This window comes from Coregonus clupeaformis, chromosome 1, assembly GCF_020615455.1.
Source record: "Coregonus clupeaformis isolate EN_2021a chromosome 1, ASM2061545v1, whole genome shotgun sequence".
Lineage (NCBI taxonomy): Eukaryota > Metazoa > Chordata > Actinopteri > Salmoniformes > Salmonidae > Coregonus > Coregonus clupeaformis.
The window spans coordinates 81,146,736-81,171,411 of NC_059192.1; the positions used below are offsets into that span (position 1 = coordinate 81,146,736).

General features: G+C 43.9%; 1 protein-coding gene across 1 annotated transcript in view; it reads left to right on the forward strand.

Annotated features, from left to right (window-relative positions):
* Positions 1 to 17,223, forward strand: part of khdrbs2 (KH domain containing, RNA binding, signal transduction associated 2) — a 119,547-nt gene extending 102,324 nt beyond the window's left edge. The window contains exons 11-12 of the transcript XR_006002272.2: positions 12,677 to 12,792; positions 16,170 to 17,223. The gene's annotated coding sequence lies outside the window, so the exon portion shown is untranslated. The remainder of the gene's footprint in view (positions 1 to 12,676; positions 12,793 to 16,169) is intronic.
* Positions 17,224 to 24,676: the final 7,453 nt, after the last annotated feature.

A 24,676-nucleotide genomic window follows, 5' to 3' on the forward strand; every position in this document is an offset into this window, starting at 1 on the left:
TTAATCATCTACTTAGCAGAACAACATAGCAGCAGATACATGGGGTTTGCTCGAAGGTAAAGTCTGGGCTGAAGGATGCAGTCTTGTTGGATAGAATGTACAGATTAATTACACACATGAATGCCAGTCTTTTGGGAGTATCTTTGCTCGAGTGGAACTGTGCCCTTCTACTGCAATGTTTATAACATATGGGTAATTAACAGTTCAATTAAAAATTCTGCGGCAGTATTAGCAAGGCAAATCTAATGGTAAAGTAAAATATTAACATCTAGTTAGAGAACAATTGATTAAGCATAGTATTTGTGGAAGATCTATGAGGTTACTTGTTTGTGGTAGCCTAACTGGTTGCCTATTTTTAACACAGGGTCCTTCAATCTATATTAGACAACAAACATAAACAAACATTGATAGAGATGTAGTCATCTCTACCCTAAAATAGCTGGGATATAGTTATTCTCTATCCTAAAACAGCTGCATTAATATCAGTAAACTGCTTTTCTTTTACCATTAATTTCCTCATTAGTGGCGTCACTATCAACACATTTTCCTTAAAGGGGCAATCTGCAGTTGTTACATCAATTTTTTGGCATTTTTGTACCCATTGATTCTCAAAGAATATAACTTGTAAATGAGCCTCATGAGCTTAGTTCCCCTGTCGTACCCCATCAGAACCCAAAATATAAGCTTGTTGTTTGTAAACAAAGTAAAGATGGTTAAAACATGGTTTAAACTATAATTTTGATATTGTGGATGGTCAAACAGTTCAACTGCTGATTGGCCCTTTAAATTATAAAGTCAATCTCAATATGCCAGTGGATTTATTGGCATCTGGTGGCTCACATTACACCCCTAACACTTTCCATACCTTTCTGGAGTACGATCCCATTATATGTCTTACCTAAGGTCATACAAATAACATTAAGTAGAGCAATGTGTTAAGCTTAAATGCCTAAAGGGCTGAGCTGGGATCTTTATTACAATGTAGATATACAGAGATGCAGCAATAGTGGCCACTGGCCAGCTCAGATGCTTCCTGTCGTTAATGTCTTTCTGAAGCAGCGATGGCATAGTCGGCAGGCTGATCTTGATAAAGACGAGACACTAAATAGATAGTTAATTTACTTCTGAACTAGATATTAGATAGACCTCCCGCAAAAGCACTTGCTAATACTGGAGATCTCATTTGCAGAGCTGATTATTAAGATGTGACCCAGCTGGTGCTATGGCTTCGACTCTGAAAAACAGATCATTCAACATGTAACATCTATCTGGTTTAAATGTGTATTACTTCAGGTGCTCTGCAGGTGTGAAGGATCATGAATAATTTACTCTTACATGGCCTTTGTTAAAGCATGTTGTAGTAGCTTGGGTGCATACGCTTGGTGTAGGAAGCATATAGGGAATTATGTATAAAGTGATTAGATTACCTTAAATCCTCATACATCAGTTCTCATCATTATGGAATAAACTAAATGTAAGAAGATGAATTTTATCCTTTTGATTAGTAAACCCTTAGTCTCCAGTCTCTCTATTATCTTACAACACATGGATTTTAATTGAAATGTCAGTCCGTATTAATAAACAATGTAACAGGTAACAGACAGAGAGATTGATTGTCATCTATGGAATCAGATTACTAGACTCATACTATAGTTTACTAATGACGACATTTAACCCTGAGTTGGGCATTCAAAGTATACTATGTCTGTACTCCCTGTAAGCTGTGAATGTATTGAGCTTAAAGCAGGATAGGACATACATGTTTGACCAGACAGGTTTGACATACAGTACTATACACAGGGCTTTGAATCTGCTCAAATCAGTGTCACAGAGGTGGAAACATTGTCATCTTGCAGTCACGCTTCTGGTAAAGCCTTGTCACAGCCAAACTTTCAAAACCATTTCCTGAGCATCTAATTTGTCTTCTCTGTGGAGTGTCATGCTAGTCAATGAAAGTGGCTACACACAGAACTGGTACAGAACCTGTTTAATGGATTACTTACAATTGCCTTTTTTCTGGCCAAGATAACACGGCTGTAGGCCAACACAGAAAACACGCTCTCTTAATTTAAACAGTCCACAAAGAAACATAAGAAAAGGTTTATTTTCAATTCACAATCTGTAGAAACAATGAGAATAGAAAGGTTCAGAACTTTTGTAAAACATCACAGGACAGTTGAAAAATATATGGCAAATAGAAATCCTATATGGATGGTGATAGATGGGAGGTGTTGAATGGAGTTGAAGGATGGGACTAATAACAACTACTAATTGTTAGGCTATGGTTCAACCCAGCACTCAGAGAAACAAACACGACAAAGGGAGTGGAAGAAACAAAAATATTTAATAAAAGTTAAAATTGTCTTAGTCCAAAAACAACAGAAGTAAAGGAACAGAGTGGGCTAGTCGGCTCCGGAGGAAGGAGAGGCTGAGGCAGGCAGGCAGGCAGGCAGGCCGACAGGCAGGAAGGCAGGCAGGTTGGGAGGTATGTCGAAACTAAAGACAAAACAAATGACAGGTTAAGGAGAGTGGAGAGCCAGGCTGAAGACAAAGACAAAATAACTTTACTGGTGAGCCAAGTTACAGCTCTGGTAAGAACAACGATCTGGCGCCGGTGGAGAGCCATGCCCGGAATTAGTAGTGCAGGTTGATTAGAGAATATGATGCAGCTGCGTAGGCAGGAATCACTGGAAACAACCCGCAGCTGCACAGGAGAGGCAGATCCTGAGCACGCCCCTGATCCACTCCAGACACACCCACATAAAGGGGACAAACACACATACAGATACAACAGACACAGAGGGGACAAAACAAGGAGGAAGGGAAACAGAAAAGGGAGAGACAAGCTGCCCACATAACAGTACCCCCTCAATGGTCGCCACCTGGCGACCACCAGGCCTGTCAGGGTTGCCGTGATGGAAGTCCGTGATCAACTGAGGATCCAACACAAAACGCTTAGGGACCCAAGACCTCTCCTCTGGTCCATAACCTTCCCAATCGACTAGGTATTGGAGACCCCTACCCCGCCTCCGAGAGTCCAGTAGCCTACTGACGGTGTAGGCCGGATGGATCGTCAATGAGACGAACAGGTGGAGGTGGAACAGCCGGCGGACACAAAAGGCTGGAGGACACAGGTTTCAGTTGGGAGACGTGGGAAAGTAGGGTGTATCTTCATGGCTGAAGGCAACTTCAAACGAACCGCAGCGGGAGTTAATGATGGACTCCACCACAAACGGACCCAGGTACCGAGGAGACAGCTTGCGTGATTTGGTACGAAGAGGCACGTTCTTAGACGACAGCCAAACCTCTTGACCAGGATGAAACACAGGTGCGGGAGTCCTGCTCTATCCGCTGTCATCTTGTTCCTGTCGGTGGTCCGAGCAACGCTTCCCGAGCGTCGCGCCACACTCTCTGGCAGCGGCGGAGGTTCCTCCTGAACCGAAGGAACAGCCAATTCCTTCTCCTGAGCAGGAAACAGAGGGGGGTTGATAACCCATGGTCCAACTTCAAAGGGTGAAAGACCAGTGGCAGAGGTGGTGAGGGAGTTGTGGGCGTATCTCCATCCAAGGCAGATGTTTGGCCCAGGATGATGGATGTTGAGCAGCCACACAACGAAGGGTTGCTTCGAGGTCTTGATTGGTCTCTTTCTGTTTGACCGTTGGTCTGGGGATGAAACCCTGAGGACAGACTCAACGGAAGCACCCAAAGCAGAACAGAAAACCTTCCAAACACGGGAAGTAAACTGTGGGCCTCTATCAGAATCTGATGTCCACAGGTATTCCATGGGGACGGAATACATGTTGGACTAGGAGGTCCGCTGTCTCACTGGCAGACGGTAATTTTGGTAATGCTATATAGTGAACAGATTTAGAGAATCTGTCCACAATGGTAAGTATAGTATCATTACCTTCAGACTTGGGTAGGCCGGTGACAAAATCCATGGCTATGTGGGACCAGGGACGGCTGGGAACTGGGAGGGTAGCAGCAGCCCCGAAGGGGACTGATGGGAGGCTTTGCCCGAGCACAGGTTGAACAGGCTGCCACAAAAGCCCGAACGTCAGTTTCCATTGAAGGCCACCAAAAAATGTCTCCTAAGCAGCCAGCGCTGCGTCTCATCCCAGGGTGACCAGCAAAACGGGAGGTGTGAATCCACTGCAACACCTGAGACCGGACCGTCTCGGGAACAAAGAGTAGGTTGGGAGGTCCATCACCCGGTCCCGGTCCGTGGCAAGTGCAGTCTTCACAAGAGACTCGATCTCCCACTGAACAGCCGCCACGACGCATGAGGAAGGCAGGACTGCCTCAGGCTCGCTGGTCTCCGAAGGGTCAGCAAACTGGCGGGACAAAGCATCTGGTTTAACATTTCTTGACCCCGGTCTGTATTAAGAATAAAGTTAAACTTACTAAAAACAGGGCCCATCTGGCTTGGCGTGAGTTGAGTCTCTTAGTGGCTTGGATGTAAGCTAAGTTCTTGTGGTCTGTCCAGACCACAAACGGCAGTTCAGCTCCATCCAGCCAGTGCCGCTATTCTTCCAGTGCTAGCTTGACCGCCAGCAGTTCTCGGTTTCCAACGTCGTAATTCCGTTCTGTGGGTGACAATTTTTTGGAGAAAAAAGCACAGGGGTGAAGCTTTTGGTCAGTGGGGAGCGCTGGAGAGGACGGCTCCCACACCTGAGTCCGACGCACGTCCACCTCCACAACAAACTGCAGAGAGGTATTGGGGTGTATCAACACAGGGAGGTGGAAAACAGTTCCTTCAAAACCCCTACCGCCTGCTCCGCCTCAGGGGACCACAGAAAAGGGACTTTTGGGGATGTGAGTCTAGTAAGGGGGTGCCACCACTTTACTAAAACCCTTAATGAACCTACGGTAGAAGTTAGCAAAGCCCAAAAATCGTTGAAGTTGCTTACGGGTGGTGGGTATGGGCCATTCGTCACTGCCCGGATCTTCCGGGTCCGCCTTCACCTGCCCGCTCTCAATGATGAAACCAAGGGAACGATGTAGACTGTTTGTGGAACTCACACTTCTCTGCTTTGACATACAGCTTGTTTTCCAAGAGCCGTTGCAGGACTTGACGGACGTGTGACTCATGCTCCTCGGGTGACTTGGAAAAAACAAGAATATCATCCAGGTATACAAAGACAAAACGGTTCAAAAAAATCCCTAAGAACATCGTTCACCATGGCTTGGAAAACAGCAGGGGCGTTTGAGAGCCCAAAGGGCATGACCAAATACTCAAATGTCCCAGTGGAGTGTTGAAAGCGGTTTTCCACTCATCTCCCTTACGGATCCGGACAAGGTGATAAGCGTTCCTGAGGTCGAGCTTGGAGAAAACTGTGGCGCCATGCAGAGGTTCAAAAGCAGAGTTGATGAGTGGAAGGGGATACTTGTTTTTAACAGTTATGTTGTTTAAACCCCTGAAATCGATACAGGGCGTAACGACTTGTCCTTCTTTCCACAAAAAAGAAACCTGCACCCAAAGGAGACGACGAGGAACGGATTATGCCCGAGACCAGAGAATCACCAATGTACTGCTCCATTGCCTCTCTTTCCGGTCGGGACAGATTGTATAAGCGACTAGAGGGCAAGGGAGCACCAGGAAGCAGTTCAATAGGGCAATCATAAGGCCTATGTGGTGGTAGAGACAGAGCCTTGTCCTTACTGAAAACCTCAGCTAAGTCATGGTATTCTTTGGGGACAGATGACAGATCAAGAGGAGCTGAGGGGTGAGTTGGGTTACACTTAGTGGGGAAACCGCTGACCTAAGGCACTCTGAATGGCAGTTAGTGCTCCAACTGAGAATGGTGTGACGTGTCCAATCAATTTGTGGGTTGTGAAGAGCCAACCAGGGGAAGCCAAGGATTAGGGGGGAGGTAGCTGAGCCAGACATAACTCTTAGCTGAATGCTTTCACAATGATTGCCAGAAATCACTAGGGAAACGGGATGGTTTGATGAGTTATCTCCGAGGAGGCGCCCATCAAGGGCTGTGACCCGAATGGGGGTAGGTAGTGGCTCCATGGGGATACGAAAGCTTGTGTAACGAACTGGTGGCTAATGTTGTCTTCTGCACCTGAGTCTATGAGAGCTGAGAGTGGCAGGAAATGACTCTGGAAAGCGTGGTTACAGGTACTTGTAATCGGGGGAATGATGGGTTCAGGATCTAACTCTGGGCTCGCAAGTAGACCCACCGCTACGAGCGAGCCTTGTCTTTTGGCCGCTTAGGGCATGTAGCCAGAATGTGTGGCGTCTCCACAGTACAGGCACTCACCACGCCTGGAGCGCCGCGTGCCGTTCTGCTGGAGGTAGTCGAGCTTGACCCACTTGCATAGGTTCCTCCTCTGTGCTCGGGATGGAATCAGGAATAAGAAGCTGCCGGCTCCGGGGAGGCGAGGACTCCGGTGGTTGAAGGCTGGGGAACTCCGTCCTCCTAGATGCGGGCCGACTCGCCTCTCTCCCGAGCCTTCCCTCTCGCAACCGGTTGTCCAGCTTAATGGACAGGGAAACGAGAGAATGTAAATCATGTGGCTCGTCACGAGCAGCCGTTCATCCTTAATGGCTTCATTCAAACCGTTTAGAAATGCTCCCTGAAGTGCCACATTGTTCCACTTGGAGTCCGCTGCCAAAGTCCAGAACTCAATAGAGTACTCAGCCACACTGTTAGAACCCTGCCTCAAATTAAGTATCTTGGAGGAATTACCCACATGGTCAGGATGGTCAAAAACAGTCTTCCAATTTCTAGAAAAATCAGCGAAAGTCAATCCAGTCAAAGTTTGATTTGAGCACATGCCTCAGCCCAAAACCAGAGCTCTCCCTCTTAACAGCCCCAGAACATAATGTACCTTAGAGGAATCAGTAGAAAAATGACAGTGGTCTTGCCGAAAATCAAGTCACACTGAAGCAAAAATCCCTGGCACTTGTCCAATTCTCCATTGAACGGTTCAGGCGACGTGACAGGGGGTTCCCCGATGGAACGAAGCCTGCATCATGTCCGAGGAACCAACTTGGGGTGCTCAAACTGGGGGTCAGAGAGAGATGGAGAACGATAACAGACAATTTAGAGACTTGTGTAGTTAACTGAGTCACCTGGTTCAGCAGTTGATGATTATTTTCCAAAAGAGTCCGAATCAGTTGGTCATGCTGTCCCTAGCAACGTTCCTTGAGCCTGGATAGCTGTTGGAAGCTGTCTTCGTTTGCTCCGTGCTGTCTCTCTGTTGGGTCCATGGCCAGATCGTTCTGTTAGGCTATGGTTCAACCCAGCACTCAGAGAAACAAACACGACAAAGGGAGTGGAAGAAACAAAAATATTTAATAAAAGTTAAAATTGTCTTAGTCCAAAAAACAACTGAAGTAAAGGAACAGAGTGGGCTAGTCGGCTCCGGAGGAAGGAGAGGCTGAGGCAGGCAGGCAGGCAGGCAGGCAGGCAGGAAGGCAGGCAGGTTGGGAGGTATGTCCGAAACTAAAGACAAAACAAATGACAGGTTAAGGAGAGTGGAGAGCCAGGCTGAAGACAAAGACAAAATAACTTTACTGGTGAGCCAAGTTGCCGCTCTGGTAAGAACAACGATCTGGCGCCCGGTGGAGAGCCATGCCCCGAATTAGTAGTGCAGGTTGATTAGAGAATAGGATGCAGCTGCGTAGGCAGGAATCACTGGAAACAACCCGCAGCTGCACAGGAGAGGCAGATCCTGAGCACGCCCCCTGATCCACTCCAGACACACCCACATAAAGGGGACAAACACACATACAGATACAACAGACACAGAGGACAAAACAAGGAGGGAAAGGGGAAACAGAAAAGGGAGAGACAAGCTGCCCACATAACACTAATAATAACAAGATAACTAATGTAAGACATGCTGTGTCCATAATAAGTATATAGGTTATATATTGTGAGCTTTTGTGAAAGAGCACAGTTAGAAAAATATGGCATATAGAAGCATACCAGATGGACATCATGAAAATGATCGGAGGAAGTTCAGGAGTAAAAACAAACAAAATATAATTATTGACTGTGTCCATAAAATGTATATAGTATGTATAAGCATGAAGTAGAGGCCTAAGCATTGTTGTTCACTAGTTTACTCCAATTAGGGAAGGGATGGTGGGGTTGGAAAGTAATAAAGGGAAATATATATATTTTTAAAGGATATGTACAGTGAGGGAAAAAAGTATTTGATCCCCTGCTGATTTTGTACGTTTGCCCACTGACAAAGAAATGATCAGTCTATCATTTTAATGGTAGGTTTATTTGAACAGTGAGAGACAGGATAACAAAAAAAAATCCAGAAAAACGGATGTCAAAAATGTTATAAATTGATTTGCATTTTAATGAGGGAAATAAGTATTTGACCCCCCTCTCAATCAGAACGATTTCTGGCTCCCAGGTGTCTTTTATACAGGTAACGAGCTGAGATTAGGAGCACACTCTTAAAGGGAGTGCTCCTAATCTCAGCTTGTTACCTGTATAAAAGACACCTGTCCACAGAAGCAATGAATCAATCAGATTCCAAACTCTCCACCATGGCCAAGACCAAATACTTATTTTCCTCATTAAAATGCAAATCAATTTATAACAATTTTTACATGCGTTTTTCTGGATTTTCTTTGTTATTCTGTCTCTCACTGTTCAAATAAACCTACCATTAAAATTATAAACTGATCATGTCTTTGTCAGTGGGCAAACGTACAAAATCAGCAGGGGATCAAATACTTTTTTCCCTCACTGTATATACAGTATCTCACAAAAGTGAGTACACCCCTCACATTTTTGTAAATATTTGAGTATATCTTTTCATGTAACAACACTGAATAAATGACACTTTGCTACAATGTAAAGTAGTGAGTGTACAGCTTGTATAGCAGTGTACATTTGCTGTCCCCTCAAAATAACTCAACACACAGCCATTCATGTCTAAACCGCTGGCAACAAAAGTGAGTACACCCCTAAGTGAAAATGTCCAAATTGGGCCCAAAGTGTCAATATTTTGTGTGGCCACCATCATTTTCCAGCACTGCCTTAACCCTCTTGGGCATGGAGTTCACCAGAGCTTCACAGGTTGCCACTGGAGTCCTCTTCCACTCCTCCATGACGACATCACGGAGCTGGTGGATGTTAGAGACCTTGCACTCCTCCACCTTCGGTTTGAGGATGCCCCACAGATGCTCAATAGGGTTTAGGTCTGGAGACATGCTTGGCCAGTCCATTACCTTTACCCTCAGCTTCTTTAGCAAGGCAGTGGTCGTCTTGGAGGTGTGTTTGGGGTCATTATCATGTTGGAATACTGCCCTGCGGCCCAGTCTCCAAAGGGAGGGGATCATGCTCTGCTTCAGTATGTCACAGTACATGTTGGCATTCATGGTTCCCTCAATGAACTGTAGCTCCCCAGTGCCGTCAGCACTCATGCAGCCCCAGACCATGACACTCCCACCACCATGCTTGACTGTTGGCAAGACACACTTGTCTTTGTACTCCTCACCTGGTTGCCGCCACACACGCTTGACACCATCTGAATCAAATATGTTTATCTTGGTCTCATCAGACCACAGGACATGGTTCCAGTAATCCATGTCCTTAGTCTGCTTGTCTTCAGCAAACTGTTTGTGGGCTTTCTTGTGCATCATCTTTAGAAGAGGCTTCCTTCTGGGACGACAGCCATGCAGACCAATTTGATGCAGTGTGCAGCGTATGGTCTGAGCACTGACAGGCTGACCCCCCACCCCTTCAACCTCTGCAGCAATGCTGGCAGCACTCATACGTCTATTTCCCAAAGACAACCTCTGGATATGACGCTGAGCACGTGCACTCAACTTCTTTGGTCGACCATGGCGAGGCCTGTTCTGAGTGGAACCTGTCCTGTTAAACCGCTTTATGGTCTTGGCCACCGTGCTGCAGCTCAGTTTCAGGGTCTTGGCAATCTTCTTATAGCCCAGGCCATCTTTATGTAGAGCAACAACTTTTTTTCAGATCCTCAGAGAGTTATTTGCCATGAGGTGCCATGTTGAACTTCCAGTGACCAGTATGAGGGAGTGTGAGAGCGATGACACCAAATGTAACACACCTGCTCCCCATTCACACCTGAGACATTGTAACACTAACGAGTCACATGACACCGGGGAGGGAAAATGGCTAATTGGGCCCAATTTGGACATTTTCACTTAGGGGTATACTCATTTTTGTTGCCAGCGGTTTAGACATGAATGGCTGTGTGTTGAGTTATTTTGAGGGGACAGCAAATGTACACTGCTATACAAGCTGTACACTCACTACTTTACATTGTAGCAAAGTGTCATTTATTCAGTGTTGTTACATGAAAAGATATACTCAAATATTTACAAAAATGTGAGGGGTGTACTCACTTTTGTGAGATACTGTATATACAGTGAGGGAAAAAAGTATTTGATCCCCTGCTGATTTTGTACGTTTGCCCCCTGACAAAGAAATGATCAGTCTATAATTTTAATGGTAGGTTTATTTGAACAATGAGAGACAGAATAACAACAAAAAAATCCAGAAAAACGTATGTCAAAAATGTTATAAATTGATTTGCATTTTAATGAGGGAAATAAGTATTTGACCCCCTCTCAATCAGAACGATTTCTGGCTCCCAGGTGTCTTTTATACAGGTAACGAGCTGAGATTAGGAGCACACACTTAAAGGGAGTGCTCCTAATCTCAGCTTGTTACCTGTATAAAAGACACCTGTCCACAGAAGCAATCAATCAATCAGATTCCAAACTCTCCACCATGGCCAAGACCAAAGAGCTCTCCAATGATGTCAGGGACAAGATTGTAGACCTACACAAGGCTGGAATGGGCTACAAGACCATCGCCAAGCAGCTTGGTGAGAAGGTGACAACAGTTGGTGCGATTATTCGCAAATGGAAGAAACACAAAATAACTGTCAATCTCCCTCGGCCTGGGGCTCCATGCAAGATCTCACCTCGTGGAGTTGCAATGATCATGAGAACGGTGAGGAAACAGCCCAGAACTACATGGGTGGATCTTGTCAATGATCTCAAGGCAGCTGGGACCATAGTCATCAAGAAAACAATTGGTAACACACTACGCCGTGAAGGACTGAAATCCTGCAGCGCCCGCAAGGTCCCCCTGATCAAGAAAGCACATATACAGGCCTGTCTGAAGTTTGCCAATGAACATCTGAATGATTCAGAGGAGAACTGGGTGAAAGTGTTGTGGTCAGATGAGACCAAAATCGAGCTCTTTGGCATCAACTCAACTCGCAGTGTTTGGAGGAGGAGGAATGCTGCCTATGACCCCAAGAACACCATCCCCACCGTCAAACATGGAGGTGGAAACATTATGCTTTGGGGGTGTTTTTCTGCTAAGGGGACAGGACAACTTCACCACATCAAAGGGACGATGGACGGGGCCATGTACCGTCAAATCTTGGGTGAGAACCTCCTTCCCTCAGCCAGGGCATTGAAAAAGGGTTGTGGATGGGTATTCCAGCATAACAATGACCCAAAACACACGGCCAAGGCAACAAAGGAGTGGCTCAAGAAGAAGCACATCAAGGTCCTGGAGTGGCCTAGCCAGTCTCCAGACCTTAATCCCATAGAAAATCTGTGGAGGGAGCTGAAGGTTCGAGTTGCCAAACGTCAGGCTCAAAACCTTAATGACTTGGAGAAGATCTGCAAAGAGGAGTGGGACAAAATCCCTCCTGAGATGTGTGCAAACCTGGTGGGCAACTACAAGAAACGTCTGACCTCTGTGATTGCCAACAAGGGTTTCGCCACCAAGTACTAACTCATGTTTTGCAGAGGGGTCAAATACTTATTTCCCTCATTAAAATGCAAATCGATCTATAACATTTTTGACATGCGTTTTTCTGGATTTTTTTGTTGTTATTCTGTCTCTCACTGTTCAAATAAACCTACCATTAAAATTATAGACTGATAATTTCTTTGTCAGTGGGCAAACGTACAAAATCAGCAGGGGATCAAATACATTTTTCCCTCATTGTATATGCGAGAAAAAAAGAAAAAAACATATGGGGGATTGGAAGTGATGCAGACAATTACGTTGATGGAAGTTACAATCTATCTGCAATATTAAAGCTGATCTACCCCCTAAAAAAAAGAAAAACATATTTTAAAAACATAAGTCATTTAAACTGTGCTATAAATGTCTAGCTGTATGTGATCTATAAGTTAAGATCCAGCCTATATTATCTGCAGTATGATGCTAAATTCATAAAAGACAGTTGTGATCCATCTCCGATTCCAATAAAACAGATGTAAGATATCAAGTATAGAAAATATCACACCTCATTGAGTGTTAAAAGGATTCTAGTTGAACAGCACGGTTCCAGAGAAGTATCTTGCTGATTCTGTAATTGAATTCAGGAGGGTTTTAACACGGCAGGATAACAACAGCACAATTAGCTGATGAGGAACTGCAGCAGCTCTCAAGGAAGAGGAGGGTGCCACTGTGGTCCATTAATTGTGCCTTTGGTTGGCTACATTCATAAGTGAATACCGATATTCTGGAGTCGCAGATCCAGTAGTCGATCTCAAATAGCTGCGTTTACAATAGCCTTGAGAACTGTATGTTTCCCACATTTCTTTAGGTATGTCCCTTCTTCCTCTTTCTATTTCCTTTTGCATTTCCATGACATTTACATATTGTGTACTCTGTTTTCTTTCCTGTTCTAGGCTCTGAACTCTCAGTATGGAACACACAGTAAACTCTTCCCAAGGGACTGCGGAGTGCCTTTACCTACCAGAAGAGTTGGGCACCACCTTAAATTAGCTTTGTGCAAATGACCATGGTAAGTATCTGGAATCTTTCTTGCACACCTGCTGTAAAATGAATTCATTTTGTCCTCAATACCTATTTAAAAAATCTCTACAAAAACTGTAGGGGTTAGGTTGCCAAAGAATGGGCACAGCCTTTTGTTAATGAACTCTATAAGCCATTTGGAGAGCAAGCCAGTGCTTATTTAAGTGGTAGCTCTCTGCTCTCCTCAAATGTGTGAGTTTGTGGGAAGCCATGAGGAAGAAGGGTTAAGTTGACCCAGTGAAGATCTCTGAACTTCTTTTTGTGCTGCAATCCAAAATGTGAAAACCATGTGAACTACAACTTTACAACACACATAAAATACTGTTTATGTCACAGCAGTTAGGAGTCTCCAAGCAATTAGGGGTTGAATAGGTACATCAGAGGGCACACTTCAATCCGCAAATGTTCAGTGCTATAGTGATTGAGCTGACATACGCAGCGTGTGAATGCAGTCTGAGAACGCGGGAACATTGCCGTTAAATTATAGCGCGATTTAAATTCATATTCAGGTTTCAGAAATTCAGGTTTAGAAAAAGGCTACTGATTAATCTGTTGGGGGTTCTTTGTTGATTTTGAAAATCTTTTGAAACAGTTACATTAAGCCTGAAGAGAGGGATTTAGTTCCTATTGTTCCACACTCTAACATCAAAAGATTTGCTTAAGGACAACTGCTGAAGGACAATAGGCCTACTTTCAAAGGCTTTTGAATAATTCCCCCAAAAGTATTATTATTTTTCATGATGAATTGTGGGGGGTTGGGGGGGCATTTGTAGATGGTAATCAAACAAACATTTAGTGAAATTCTTTCATCATACCCTCTGTTTGCAATTTGACTTGATCCATTTTTTATTTAAAATGGGGATATCATGAATACCAAGTCTTGGTCCACATGCACCAAGACATGCTTGTTATAGTACAGCAAAGCTTGCAATTGGCTCTATGAACAGCTGTCCTCCTCTTTGCCCTTGACTTTGAAAGCCATCTTCTTCTCCCTGTATCTGAGCCACTTGGCTCTCAGCAGGTGCATCCCGTTAGGATTCCTCCAGACCAGATTTGCATGGCGAGCTGTTTATTTGCCGTTATGACTAGGAGTGATTTCTGTTGCTGGGCTAAACGACGTCTGCCAGTGCCATTCATTAAGCCTTTGTCAAAAACACTCTCAGATCCATTTTCATAACAAGCGTGTCGCCAGCGTGACACAAGCCAAGAGCTCATATCCCCAAGCCTGCTTTAATGTTGGTGTTCATTGTTCAGAACCGTCCCACATACAGATTAACAGTGAGTCATTACCTGAGCTGGATTCCCAAAGAGAATTGCATTAGTCATCGTTCTATTAGATGTGATGTAAGCAATTGTTAGAGACCGAAGTGCTTCAAGGATTCTCAGATTACTATTTTTTGTAGAAAAATGACAGCTGAGCAAAACTCTATTTCATTAATACTCTGATAAATGGACCCATGTTGAATAATTGTAACGTGGTCCTATGCAATTTGATTCACCAGAGCCCTATACTACGTACGTAGTTTGAGGAGTTAACGAGGTAACTTTGGTCAACTCTGAGTTCAACTCACCTTCAACTCACCCACCTTTTAACCAGGTAAATTTCTATGGCAACGAATCCTTCAGAACTAACCTGCTCCAAGACAGGTTAACTCAGGGCTAACTAATTTATCCTGAATGAAGTGTCTGAGCGGTGAGTTGAGGACCAATGAAATCAGATTTCCTCCCTCTCGCAAAGATTGTCATCATCCCCTTCATTTGAGGAAGACTGATTAAATATTTTATTAATCATGTTTTTTTTTGTGTATAAAATGGTCATGTTAAAATACCTATCACATTACACATTTAGTAATGACAGCATTTGTTTTCCAAACTGTACGTTTTTCGCACGATTGTATTTTGAAATTTACAAAATAAACCGACAGCTGCAAACAACCATAGACATATAATCCATAGATGGCAGTTTCCATTCTTGAAGTCAAGAATGGCAGCCATGGCTAGCGTGCCCATGAATTTAACAGTCAAAGCCAGGGTTAGACATTCCAAAACCTTTCTATAGATTATATGTCTATGGCCACAATGCAACAAGCTGTTCCACAGATAGAAGGAGCAATAGGTGCATTGATAAGCACACCAAAGACGGAATTAACGATAAATTAGAAAATAAAGGCGTCACTTCTTAAAGCCTATTTCACACCATAGCCTGCTGAATTTGCAAGATCACTTTTATTTCATTTTGATTTTGGCACAAATTAAAATGTGGCACTAACTCGCCCATAGATTGATGTTTCAGCATTGTCTCAATGAAGAGTTTGGCGTTTGACTAGCCAAACATGACACAATGCACTTGGCTTGGTAGAGTAAACCTGGGTATTTGGGAAGGAATGAAATATGCTTGCAAGGCTTTCAATCCAAGACTAACCACTGACAGTAAAAGGAGTAAACCCATGTTATATTCTGCATGATTATGTTAAAAAGCAGTACAGTATATACCATAGTAATACTGCAGATAACACTTACTTTATACAAATACTCATGAATGTTCTCCAGTCTAGAAATCTAAATATTGGTATGCAGAGGGAGATTAGTTGGAGCAGATGTAGGGGTATTACCAGGGAAAAGATTCACTCACTCAAGTTAATAAGCAACACAATTTGTTGAGTTTACAGCTGAGTGCCTTACCCATGCATGAAAAGATTTCATTTTATATTATTGTTTGTTTTCCCTGATCATTTCACAGATAGAGAAAGAAAACTAAATTACTGTTGTTGCACCTATTGGGGTGTACAGCCCCCCAGTCCTGCCAGTTCACAAATGAGCTTGGCATCTGGGTCAATTGCATGGCAAGGATGGTGTCTGCAAAGCTCAGCACGCAAGGAAGTTTCTCATGTCTAGACTAGACTGAGCCGTCAGTGAGCCATTGCTCATCACCCACAACTTTCCTATTTATTCGGGGGGGGAGGGTTCCTAAAGGTTTCTTCGGCTGTCCCCATAGGAGAACCCTTTTTGGTTCCAGGTAGAACCCTTTTTTTGTTGCAGGTAGAACTCTTTTGGGTTCCATGTAGAACCCTCTGTGTAAAAGATTCTAAATGGAACTCAAAAGGGTTCTACCTGGAACCAAAAGGGTTCTACCTGAAACCAAAAAATTTTATCCTATGGGGACAGACGAAGAACTCTTTTAGCTTCTCGATAGCACCTTTTTTTCTAAGAGTGTACTTACTCAGTAGCTCCATATCAAATTCATTGCTGTTTCAAATGCAAATCACAAAGAATAGCCACTGGGCGATGTTTCCTATACCTGATCCAAAGTCTACAATAACACCATCAAGAAGATTGTCAAACTTTGTCTCTTGCCTGTTTTTTCAGATATGCGGATGGTTCTGTGGATGTGTAGCATCTTCCCTGTCCAAGTCAACCTGGCCAGGTGAATGCATAGACTATATCATGCATGTAGTCTGTTTGATCACTATGATTAAGTTAGTCATGTTATACTAGTATGTTGTGTTTCTATACAACCTTCAATGAATTACATGTTTATACAGTAGATTTGATTGGATTTGCCTTTGATACAAGACAGTATTGGTTTTCCCAGTTCACCAGGGTTTCACTATAGTAATCATACTGTAGTTGCACCAGTATCACCTCTCCCATCTTTTCCATCTCAGTGAGCAGATCATTACTTCAGACATGATGTGTTACCCAGGGGAAAGCACAGCCTCACTGCCCCACAGCCCCTCACCCACAGGCTGACTGCACCCATGATGTCAAACCCACATTGACAGAGAGTAGCCAGGGGTTGTAGAGAGATACGGTCAAAGGGAATACTGTAGTGACTGCAGGCATACCAGCCATGATGCTCGACAGATACCTTTAAAGCTAACGGTGCGGAAGCACACTCATGTTGAAGCAAACTAAGGACAATAGTGTAATCTGCCATGTATTGTATATAGACTCAGAATCCATTCAAAAAGAAGTGATGAGTCTTTATTTGTAAGTCCTATTTTTATAGTTCAGTTATTTTCTCTGTTTCTAAAGCATCCTGTCTATCATTTTATTTTCTCCACAAAAGCCCCCGAAAATGTATTACAGGCATGCAGAACTAATAGATTTTTACATAACTGTAGTTCGACCTCAGATGTCTGTTGACGTTTCTTTCTCTCTATTTCCCCTCACTTCAGGAAGTGAAGTATACATCCTGTTTGTGTATTAAGTATTTTCTCTGCTTTCATTCTACTGTGTATGAACAAGGAATCAGACAGGACAAAGGACAAACAGGAAATGTGTTTTGCTTTCACTCAAATGCTGACATGCAGGGTTTGAAGTAATGAGGTTCGTAAGTAAACAATGCAGTTGAAAGTGTCCTGTGCCATTTTTCAATTTCAAGACATCAACACAACAGGTCAAACGTTATAATGCAGCTAATTTGATCATGTATTTACATTAAAATCCCTTTTTATCTTACAGAATTTGCCTCTGTATGTTTATTTTGCAAGGAACAGTCCTTTTTGCTATACAGTATGTATGTATGATTATTGTTGAAACTGATATCCTCGTTCAAATACCGTAGGCATGACCTCTTAGCTCACTGATAAAAAACAACTATATTTTTAACAAAATATCAAATATATTGTCCTGTTTTAAAACCCGTTTTAAAACCAAACAGCAGCGAACATACAGAAAACACATGACAAGGTCCACAGCACTGCGACCCTGGATGCCACACAGGCTGAGAGGTATTGTCATCTGGAGCCTGTCGTCATTAACAAATAGAGTGCACCCTGTGTGTGTTCCAGCCAGGCCTGCTAATAAATGGTGTGCTTGGTAGTGCCAACATGAGCATGTTAGTTCATTAGGCAAGTCGGGCCTACCGCTGGCACCCAGACCAGATGTCACAGATACTTTACTGCAGCGGCCTGTCAGTGCAAACTGAACAAATGACAGTGGCCAGCTATGGCACGTTCCTCAGACACCTTTCTAAGGGAGGGGGGTTTGTGATAATGAATGTTGCTGTCTGGACATCTGCATATGGTATGCCATGATTAACACCTGAGATTAACTACACAAGCAACACAGTGCAAGGTGACGGTACAGCTGGCACATAGGGCTTTTGCCACCCTCTGTACTATAGTACTATAACAGAGATAGTATGTAGGGGCAGACTGTCCAGAAATTCCAGATGGGCTGGTCCATTTTTAGCACAGTGGGCCTGTCTAACTTGGGGGGTTTTTGCGCAAAATTATCATTATTTGGCTAATAATGGGGGCCTCAAGGAAAAAATGGACCGGTGTGAGGGCCTCGAGGAAAAAAATGGGCCGATGTGTTAGAAATGCCAGGGCCGTTTTGCCATTCTCTGTACTATAGTACTATAACAAAGATAGTACGTAAGGGTTTTGCCATCCTCTGTACTATATAGTACTGTAACTTTTACTTTTATTTTTATTTCACCATTGAGACCAGGGTCTCTTTCACAAGGGAGCCCTGCATATACAATTGTACAAGACGAATCAAAAATCTAATACAATATAAAACAAGTAAAATACAGCGCAACACAGATATTCAAGAAAAACAATGACTTTCCTCAATAAGAAGGTCCTCAATCAATATTTTAAATTCCCCGAGCGGCACCATGAAATCCAATTGTAATTTTGTTTGACACATGCGCTGAATACAACAGGTGTAGACCTTACCATTAAATGCTTACTTATAAGCCCTTAACTAACAATGCAGTTCAAGAAATAGAGTTAAGAAAATATTTACTAAATAAACGTAAGTATAAAATAAAATAAAAAGTAACACAATAATATAACAATAACGAGGCTATATACAGGGGGTACTGGTACAGAGTCAATGTGCGGGGTTACAGGTTAGTCGAGGTAATTTGTACATATAGGTAGGGGTAAAGTGACAATGCATAGATAATAAACAGCGAGTAGCAACAGTGTAAAAACAAAGGGTGGGGGGGGGGGATGTCAATGTAAATAGTCCAGGTGGCCATTTTATTAATTGTTCAGCAGTCTTATGGCTTGGGGGTAGAAGCTGTTAAGGAGCCTTTTGGACCTATACTTGGCATTCCGGTACCGCTTGCCGTGTGGTAGCAGAGAGAACAGTCTATGACTTGGGTGACTGGAGTCTTTGACATTTTTTTTTTGCAACCAGCCAGAATGCTCTTGTTGGTGCAGCTGTAGAACTTTGAGAATCTGGGGACCCATGCCAAATATTTTCAGTCTCCTGAGGGGGAAAGGGTGTTGTCGTGTCCTCTTCACGACTGTCTTGGTTTGTTTGAACCATGATAACTTGTTGGTGATGTGGACACCAAGGAACTTGAAACTCTCGACCCGCTCCACTACAGCCCCATCGATGTGAATGGGGGCGTGTTCGGCCCTCCTTTTCCTGTAGTCCACGATCAGCTCCTTTGTCTTGCTCACGTTGAGGGAGAGGTTGTTGTCTCTGACCTCCTCCCTATAGGCTGTCTCTTCGTTGTCGGGGATCAGGCCTACCACTGTTGTCTCGTCAGCAAACTTAATGACGGTGTTGGAGTCGTGCTTGGCCACGCAGTCGTGGGTGAACAGAGAGTACAGGAGGGGACTAAGCACGCACCCCTGAGGGGCTCCCGTGTTGAGGATCAGCGTGGCAGATGTGTTGTTGCCTACCCTTACCACCTGGGGGTGGCCCGTCAGGAAGTCCAGGATCCAGTTGCAGAGGGAGGTGTTTAGTCCCAGGGTCCTTAGCTTAGTGATGAGCTTTGTGGGCACTATGGTGTTGAGCGCTGAGCTGTAGTCAATGAACAGCATTCTCACATAGGTGTTCCTTTTGTCCAGGTGGGAAAGGGCAGTGTGGAGTGCGATTGAGATTGTGTCATCTGTGGATATGTTGGGGCGGTATGCGATTTGGAGTGGGTCTAGGGTTTCCAGGATGATGGTGTTGATGTGAGCCATGACCAGCCTTTTAAAGCACTTCATGGCTACCGACATGCTACAGGGCGGTAGTCATTTAGGCACAGGGACTATGGTCTGCTTGAAACATGTAGGTATTACAGACTCGGTCAGGCTCGCGTCACTGGGCAGCTTGCGGCTGGGTTTCCCTTTGTAGTCCGTAATAGTTTGCAAGCCCTGCCACATCTGACACGCTCAGAGCCGGTGTAGTAGGATTCAATCTTAGTCCTGTATTGACGCTTTGTCTGTTTGATGGTTCGTCTGAGGGCATAGTGGGATTTCTTATAAGCGTCCGGATTAGTGTCCCGCTCCTTGAAAGCGGCAGCTCTAGCCTTTAGCTCAGTGCAGATGTTGCCTGTAATCCATGGCTTCTGGTTGGGATATGTACGTACGGTCACTTTGGGGATGATGCCGTCGTTGCACTTATTGATGAAGCCGGTGACTGAGGTGGTATACTCCTCAATGCCATTGGATGAATCCCGGAACATATTCCAGTCTGTGCTAGCAAAACTGTCCTGTAGCATAGCATCCACATCATCTGACCACTTCCATATTGAGCGAGTCACTGGTACTTCCTGCTTTAGTTTTTGCTTGTAATCAGGAATCAGGAGGATAGAATTATGGTCAGATTTGCCAAATGGAGGGCGAGGAAGAGCTTTGTATGCGTCTCTGTGTGTGAAGGTGGTCTAGAGTTTTTCCCTCTTGTTGCACGTGACATGCTGGTAGAAATTAGGTAAAACGGATTTAAGTTTGCCTGCATTAAAGTCCCCGGCCACTAGGAGCACCACTTCTGGATGAGCATTTTCTTGTTTGCTTATGGCCTTTTACAGCTCGTTGAGTGCGGTCTTAGTGCCAGCATCGGTTTGTGGTGGTAAATAGACGGCAACGAAAAATATAGATGAAAACTCTCTTGGTAGATATTGTGGTCTACAGCTAATCATGAGGTACTCTACCTCAGGTGAGCAATACCTTGACCAGCCAACTGTATATTATCCGTGTCGTCGTTCAGCCACGACTCGGAGAAACATAAGATATTACAGTTTATTTTTTTATTTGATTGATTTTATCCCCCTTTTTGATCTTGTCTCATCGCTGCAACTCCCCAACGGGCCCGGGAGAGGCGAAGGTGGAGTCATGCGTCATCCGAAACATGACCCGCCTAACCGCTCTCCTTAACACCCTCCAGCTTAATCCGGAAGCCAGCCGCACCAATGTGTCGGAGGAAACACCGTTCAACTGGCAGCCTGCAGGCACCCGGCCTGCCACAAGGAGTCCCTAGGGCACAATGAGCCAAGTAAAGCCCCCCCCCCCCGGCCAAACCCTCCCCTAACCCGGACAGCGCTCTGCCAATTGTGCGCCGTCCTATGGGACTCCCAGCCACGGCCGGTTGTGGCACAGCCCGGGAATGAACCCGGGTTTGTAGTAACGCCTCTAGCACTGCGATGCAGTGCCTTAGACCGCTGTCCCAGATATTACAGTTTTTAATGTCCCGTTGGTAGGATAGTCTCAAACAGAGATCATCCAGTTTATTCTCCAGTGATTGCACGTTGGCCAATAGAACGGATAGTAGAGGCGGGTTTCCCACTCGCCGACAAATTCGCACAAGGCACCCGATCTCCGCCCCCTGTATTTCCGTCTTTTCTTCACGCGAATGACGGGGATTAGGGCCTGGTCTCGGAGAAGCAGTATATCCTTCGTGTCAGACTTATTAAAGAAAAAATCTTCGTCCAGTTCGAGGTGAGTAATCACTGTTCTGATATCCAGAAGCTTCAGTATCTCATGTTTTTATATTTTAACAGCAAAGTTAGGTAAGTCGGAAGCTATTGCAGTAGAGCTTTGTAAGCAAAAAGGGAATTATGAAGTGATCTACGGGACTTTACTGAGGGCCCCCTAAGGTCTAAGGGCTCGAGGTTGGGTTTCTACTAAGCTAACATATGGAATTGTTTTAAGATGGTCATACCAAGGATCATTTAGCCATTTGATTTTGAATTTTAGGACCACTGTAAGTATATAAACATTATATGTACAAATTATTTGATGAAACATTGAATTTGGCCTTACTACTATTAGTCCATAGAAACTGTTTGAATAGCATATTCATACATGGCAAAACAGAAAGTGAAAAATAATGTTTTGAAGTGTCTGTCCTATATCTATATTTTACCCATATTTAACCTATTTTTTTTGGCACTAAGTACTTCCATTCATTTTTTTTTACTGGTACCGGGCTACCTTCAGACAAGTCTCGTGATGCTTGTGGGCGTCCTAGAGCAAAACAACTGACCAAGGACTATATATCTTTAATGAAGATTGCCAGGTGAGCCTTGAGCCATGTGGATAAGTGACACTGATGCTATTCAACATGTCCAACTATAATAAGACCTTAGAGGACAGAATCCCATTTCACTTAGCCTATACATTTTATTAGGAGAAGCTCGCCCCATGAACCGCCAACTGTGGACATCTTAAATAAAGACATTCAGACCTTTATTTGATATTGATACAGTGGCTTGCGAAAGTATTCACTCCCTTTGGCATTTTTCATATTTTGTTGCCTTACAACCTGAAATAAAAATGGATTTTTGGGGGGTTTGTATCATTTGATTTACACAACATGCCTACCACTTTGAAGATGCAAAATATTTTTTTTTGTGAAACAAACAAGAAATAAGACAAAGAAACAGAAAACTTGAGTGTGCATAACTATTCACTCCCCAAAGTCAGTACTTTGTAGAGCCACCTTTTGCAGCAATTACAGCTGCAAGTCTCTTGGGGTATGTCTCTATAAGCTTGGCACATCTAGCCACTGGGATATTTGCCCATTCTTCAAGGCAAAACTGCTCCAGCTCCTTCAAGTTGGATGGGTTCCGCTGCTGTACAGCAATCTTTAAGTCATACCACAGATTCTCAATTGGATTGAGGTCTGGGCTTTGACTAGGCCATTCCAAGACATTTAAATGTTTCCCCTTAAACCACTCAAGTGTTGCTTTAGCAGTATGCTTAGGGTCATTGTCCTGCTAGAAGGTGAACCTCCGTCCCAGTCTCAAATCTCTGGAAGACTGAAACAGGTTTCCCTCAAGAATTTCCCTGTATTTAGCGCCATCCATCATTCCTTCAATTCTGACCAGTTTCCCAGTCCCTGCCGATGAAAAACATCCCCACAGCATGATGCTGCCACCACCATGCTTCACTGTGGGGATGGTGTTCTCGGGGTGATGAGAGGTGTTGGGTTTGCGCCAGACATAGCGTTTTCCTTGATGGCAAAAAAGCTCAATTTTAGTCTCATCTGACCAGAGTACCTTCTGCCATATGTTTGGGGAGTCTCCCACATGCCTTTTGGCAAACACCAAACGTGTTTGCTTAATTTCTTCTTTAAGCAATGGCTTTTTTCTGGTCACTCTTCCGTAAAGCCCAGCTCTGTGGAATGTACAGCTTAAAGTGGTCCTATGGAGAGATACTCCAATCTCCGCTGTGGAGCTTTGCAGCTCCTTCAGGGTTATCTTTGGTCTCTTTGTTGCCTCTCTGATTAATGCCCTCCTTGCCTGGTCCGTGAGTTTTGGTGGGCGGCCCTCTCTTGGCAGGTTTGTTGTGGTGCCATATTCTTTCCATTTTTTAATAATGGATTTAATGGTGCTCCGTGGGATGTTCAAAGTTTCATATATTTTTTTATAACCCAACACTGATCTGTATTTCTCCATAACTTTTTCCCAGACCTGTTTGGAGAGCTCCTTGGTCTTCATGGTGCCGCTTGCTTGGTGGTGCCCCTTGCTTAGTGGTGTTGCAGACTCTGGGGCCTTTCAGAACAGGTGTATATATACTGAGATCATGTGACACTTAGATTGCACACAGGTGGACTTTATTTGACTAATTATGTGACTTCTGAAGGTAATTGGTTGCACCAGATCTTATTTAGGGGCTTCATAGCAAAGGGGGTGAATACATATGCACGCACCACTTTTCCATAATTTATTTGTTAGAAAAAAAATGTACACGTTATTTTTTGCATTTCACTTCACCAATTTGGACTATTTTGTGTATGTCCATTACATGAAAACCAAATAAAAATCAATTTAAATTACAGGTTGTAATGCAACAAAATAGGAAAAACACGAAGGGGGATGAATACTTTTGCAAGGCACTGTATATTCCCTCAATAAATAAAACGTGATTCACTCCACCGACTCCACATTTTATCTACCTTCATATATCTTGATATTGAAAATACAAAGGAGAGAAAGTGGGTCAGGGAGCAGGCAAATATCCAGAAGAAATGTTCAATGATGCAAAACAGTACAGGGTGACAGTTGAAACACACAGCAGCAGTGAATTCACCTGGCAGAGACAGCTACAGTACCTGAGCAAACCCAGCTTTGTTTAAACAGTTTCTCACGCTTGATGAGCCAGAATGGAAGGGAGCGCTTATCATCACCACAGTTAAAAAGGCGCTTCCCCGATAGAGAATTGATCATGAAACGGGTTTGCAGAGTTTGCGGAGTCCTTGACATGTTTTGATGATTTTTCGTCTCTTTTTGAAGGCTGGCTGGGATCCAGGCACGGGTGACAGAATGTTGGGGCGTTGAAGGGTGAGCTGACAGCTCAAGGAAGTTCTGTGCTACTCTGGCTCTGTGTATCAGATTTAGGTTGCCTTCTACACAGGTCTTGCCCTTCTCCAGCTCATGAGGTCTATATTTCACAGAGTTGATTGATGCAGAGTGTTGACATGTGGGCTATTTGTGAGGTACAGTACACAGCAAAGTAAAATAAGGTAACTTCTTTTTGCGATTCTTCTGAGGTGATCTAGTATAAAACATAATTGCAGAAAAAAAGCAAATCTGTCTATAACTTAATAAGGATTTGAAAGGGCAATAAACGTCCATTCAGACCCATTACCTGTATGAGCCTGGTACATCTCTACACCCCATTTTTCATATACAGTGGGGG